General features: G+C 37.6%; 1 non-coding gene across 1 annotated transcript; it reads left to right on the top strand.

Moving 5' to 3' along the window:
- The first annotated feature begins 494 nt into the window (after positions 1-494).
- Positions 495-601, top strand: LOC125499164 (small nucleolar RNA R71). Its single transcript, XR_007275883.2, has one exon. It is a non-coding gene; the product is annotated as a small nucleolar RNA R71 (small nucleolar RNA).
- Positions 602-5,495: the final 4,894 nt, after the last annotated feature.

Genomic DNA, 5,495 nt, shown 5'->3' with positions numbered 1-5,495 from the left:
AGTACTCCTATATGAGAGGTTGGGATGTGTCTTAACCCAGGATTGTAGGTGTTGGAATAGGGGTTGAACTGGTTCCTAGGTTGTGACTGGAAAGCATTGACGGCCTCACAGTTATTTCCCAAGCAGGACACTCTTGAGAGTTGTGCCCAGATATTCCACAAGCATCACATATATGCACATTATAGTTAGAAGCACTAGCCATCGCATTAACACTCATATGGGAGGAATCATTACCTAACTTCAGGGAGTCAATTTTCTGAGTTAGAGTAGCTAGTTGCCCAGACAGTAGAGAAATGGCTTCAACATCATGTTTACCACCCTTTTTCAAAGAGGAACGAATGGTAGAGGCTTGATTAGATGCTAGCTTCTCCAAAAGTTCATACCCTTCCTCAATTGCTTTATCCATGAAGAACCCACCAGATGCTCCATCAATTACCCGTCGTGTGTCTGCATCAACTCTAGTGTAGAAAATCTGACACAAGTACCACTGGTCCAACCCATGATGAGGACATAGACGCTGCAAATCCTTGAACCGCTCCCAAGCTTCATATAGAGATTCACCAGGATCTTGGGTGAAAGTAACTATGGCATGTCTCATATCTGCAGTTTTTTGGTAAGGGTACCACTTGATGAGGAAAATCTTGGAAAGTTCTGGCCAGGTGGTGATGGTGGAAGGCAGCTTATTATACCAGAACAAAGCTTTATCACGCAGAGAAAAACCAAATAGGAGGAGTTTCATCTCATCAGGAGTAACACCAGCTTGCTTCTGAGTAGCACAACACTGTAAAAATCTCTGCAGGTGCTGATTTGGGTCTTCAGATGGTAACCCAGCGAACTGATTGTTCTGAACCATATTCAGAACATGAGACTTGATCTCAAAATTTGTAGCAGCAATAGTGGGCATCCGTACCCCAGTAGGCACGTTATCAGGAGATGGTTCGCATAGTCTCTGAAGGTTCGAGTAACATTCTCACCCATGTTGACAGTAATAGGTGAGGTGGGGTTTCTTGGTGTGGGGAAGATGGTGGAGATGGTGTCTTTTGGGAGGGTGTCCCTGCAGACAGCTTAGCTTGTTTAGTTTTCTTTCTGAGTCTACGAGCGGTCTTTTCAATCTCTGGATCGAACGGGATGAGATTTGGAGATTTCAATTTCCTGCTCATACACCAAAAACATAAAACAAACGTGAGATGCTCCAAAGAACAGGTGTTCTTCAGAGTAGAGGTTAGTTTAATACTATAATTCAGACAAAATAAAATAAACCGTCTCCCCGGCAACGGCGCCAAAATTTGACAGGCTAAAGTCGTATCACCTAATCAAAAATAACCTAAGGTCCACTAACTAGTAGTCAGGGAAGTCAAGATCGAATCCACAAGGAGAAGTTATACTATCGTATCTGAACTCTAATATTATACTAACGAAATCAGATGAATGGTTGTGTTACTAAGCTAAACAGGTAGCAGAATTAAATATGAAGGTGTAAATATATCAATAAAGCACTAGAATCATGGATCACTATGCATACAATTCGGGAAATCAAGGATAAATGATAACCACCTAGTAAGTCAACTGTCTAGGGCACATGTAATTTCTCTCGAACATTACCTCCCTCAAAGATCACCCAGCCGCTCTCGCATAGTCAAGGGTCACTTTGCCTAATAATTGAAAGCCTATACGGTATCTCTCCTCTCGAAGTACATTCAGTATTGCAACAGTAGAAATATAAATCAAAGGAAACAATTGAAATACCAGATAATCAAACTAATCTATCAATCCCTCATTGCATACATAGATCTCCACAATTCTAGATATAGAACTACTCACTCATAATCATAAAAACAATAACAAGAATCATACAAAAACTCATACTTTGAAACATGGCAAATAACTAAGAAAACAATATAATTAACAATGGAAGAAATAACAAAGAAATAAAGAAGAAAGATTACCGAATTATATTGAACTATGAATAAGCAAAAGGTTTGATCTTGAATTGAAATCACAAAGTACTAAATTAAGGTTCTTGAAACACTCTCTAGAGAAAACTAATAATAAAAACTAGATAAGAGCTAATAAATCTGATTTTTCTATTTATACAAGCCCTAAAACAATAGAAGAAAATCTCGAAAGAAGGGCCCGAAATCATTAAAAATCCGCGTCTCGTCAGACGCCCGATCGGGCCTAAGTCGCCCGATGACATCGGGCTTCAAAGCAGATGAGTAAGGCTAAAATCGCCAGACGCCCGATGCAATCGGGCTGACCCGCCCGATGACATCGGGCGGTCTTATGACATGGCAGGCAGAGTAGCTGGAAGGGCGCCCGACGTCGGGCCAACTCGCCCGATCGGGCGGAACACCGAAATACGACAGGGCGTTGAACGCCCGATCGGGCCCGCAACAGAAACTATGAACGCGCTTCTTCACCCGATCGGGCTGGGCTGCCCGATGCTATCGGGCCGATCAGTATTTTCTCGTTTCTTGTTCTTCTTTGCTCAAAGTCCCGGAAATCATCATCGAGATCTAGAAACTCGGCATCTAACCCCTCTAATCCACTGTGCAATCATGTAAAGTAGGTGATAGCTTCCAAAACCTACAATTCAATACAAAATAGCAAACCACAACTAGATGGAGAGAGTTAGTACCAAATGGCTCCTAAGAGCACCATAATCACAACTTTTAGCACATAATTAGGGGAGAAAACTCTATATAAAACCATAACATCACACATGCATGTGCTACTATTTTGGAGGACTTTGATGTGGAAGGCGATGGCAGCTCATCAATTGTAGTGTTTGATGCTAATTCAGTATGTATTCTCACTCTTAATTCTGATTTTTTTCCTTTAAATATATGTTTAATTTATTAATATTGATTTTTTCGCTATTTATGCTAGGATGGTGAGGACTTTTGAGAAGAAAGGAATGAGAAGATTTGAAGGAGCACTGGAGCAGCACCAAACTAGCATATAGCAATGGATTTGTTGTATTTTATTATTTGACAATTTATTAAGCCATTATTAGTTTTACTTTTTGGTGCGTAATGAGATTGATATTTATCACTTTATTGTTAATATACGAGTCTTTGATTAAGTTTTCAAATATTAATTTTTTTAAAAAGTTGTTAAATCTACAAAATATTTTTTTTCTAGTATCACCCGCCCCACCCGTGGATGATGGGTGGAGCGGGTGATGGATGGAATTTTTAATTTCGCGGGTGATGGATGGTGTGGATGGAGATTTGGGTCGCGGGTGATGGGACGGATGGAGCTCCACCCGACCCATCTCCGATCCATTCCATCCCTACATGGGACTTGATGGATTTACCCGATGGGGTTACACCTATTGGTTGGAAATGGGTTTTCAAAGTGAAAACAGACAAGGATGGTAACATTCAGGTTTACAAAGCAAGGTTGGTTGCAAAAGGGTTCAAGCAAGTTCATGGTATAGACTATGACGAAACCTTTTCACCAGTAGCAATGCTTTAATCCATTCGGATACTCCTAGCGATCGCTGCCTTTTATGATTACGAGATTTGGCAAATGGATGTCAAAATCGCTTTCTTGAATGGTTCTTAAAAGAGGATGTTTATATGGCACAACCGGAAGGTTTAGTGGATCCTGAATATCCTAGGTGTAACGCCCTGACAAATTTACATGACCTTAATCGTCAGCGGAAGCATAACTTAATCCTGTGGGTTATGGCCCACAAATAAAATAGTAGTCTAAAATATGAAAATTCACTATACAATTACTCATCGTAAAATAATGCTTGTTTATCCATCATACGAAATATCCTAAAACCTCATAGAATATACGAAATCTCCATAACGCAGTATAATAGTGATCCACAACTGTTCTTCCATACCTAAAACATAAAACAAAACGTCGTGAGCCGAGGCTTAGTAACATACTACTCTAACATCGCAAATTCATTTCACATCATTTTATTTATAAACAGGGAGAAGAGAATAAGTAAAACCATTTCACAAACACATCATAACATGTTACATTATCTTCTTTATCATGTTCATCATCATATATCTTTTACTTTGGTAACTTGGCTAGTACAACGGAAGGGACGTCTCCCCAGAACATAGTAACATCATAAACGGAAGGTAGCCACCCGAGGACAAAAGCCCTCACTAAACGGAAGGTGGCGTTATTTGCCCAAAATGCGCGGTGCCACCCGAGGACAATAACCCTCACTAAATGGAAGGTGGTTGACCGGCCGGAAGGTACGTGCACGACCCGGGATAACAGAATACTTGCCAAGAACCGTCTTTCACTTGAATTTATCATGTTTCATTTCTTTTAAGCATATCATCATCATCGTGAATAATTATATTCATTCATTTCATCATATCATCATTTCATAGCATCATATCATCATAACCATCATAAAACATTTCATTTCGATCCCGCAATCCATATATAAAACATAATATTAATCATGATCATAAAACATACTTTGAAGGGGAATGCGGGTGTTAGCAGTAGACGTTACATGAATTCCTGCTTACCAACCATGATAGCCGGGGGAGACTTGTAATATCCCTTTATCTTCTTTAATCTATTCAAGAATAATTTTATTAATGAACGTTTCGTTATTTAGCTATTAAGCTTAAATATTAGTTAGCGCTTGTTAAGGTCATAACGGTCATTATAACGTCGTAAAGGTCTCCTTAAGGTCATTATTTCTTAATCGTTAATAACTTTTAAATTAAGGTGACTCTTTAATCAACTAATTAGGTGAAATAACTCATTTAGCTATATTTTTAGAAATTATAAAAACTTTAAAGTTATATTACTACATATTATAAAACCTTTCGAAAACATAACATTATTCTAATTCATAGTTAATAACTAATTAGTCGTCCATTAATAAATTAATTAAGTTAAGCTATGCTAGAACCATTAACATTATTTAATATTATTTAGTCAATTGAAACTAACAAGTCAAGTAACTAATTATTATAAGTGAACTTAAGGATTATTGAAGTATTCATAACTTAAACTCAATTATAACAGCAAGCTTAATGAATTATTTAAATTAGTTTTAAACAACTCAACTAGTTTAGACATCATGAATTATAACCCAATAATAGATTTTAGTAAATAAGTTAGGTGGTTTAGTAAAACTAACTAAATCAGTCCACTAAAGCTTAATATATTAAAGCAAAAAGATTAACTTAGATGATTTAGCTAAGTAAATCAGATTATAAGCCCAACATTATGCTTAACTTAATAATTAAACTAACATAACTTAATAAAATGCTAGATCAGCTTTAGTTTAACTCAATTAGTCCATCTAATAAAATAAATTCAGATTTGTAAACACTTGAGTTTAGTCCAAAGATATTCTCCTAGGCCCAAACTAAATATTAACTAAATAAGAGAAATAAACTTGGGCTTGAATTGAAAGCTAAGGAAATCAGAAAAATAAAAAGAAACGTCACCTCTGCTACTAGGAGCAGGGAAGGCAAAGCTACGGCGACGTCTGG

Source organism: Beta vulgaris, chromosome 6 (assembly GCF_026745355.1).
Source record: "Beta vulgaris subsp. vulgaris cultivar EL10 chromosome 6, EL10.2, whole genome shotgun sequence".
Lineage (NCBI taxonomy): Eukaryota > Viridiplantae > Streptophyta > Magnoliopsida > Caryophyllales > Amaranthaceae > Beta > Beta vulgaris.
This window is presented reverse-complemented; position numbering and strand designations above follow the sequence as displayed.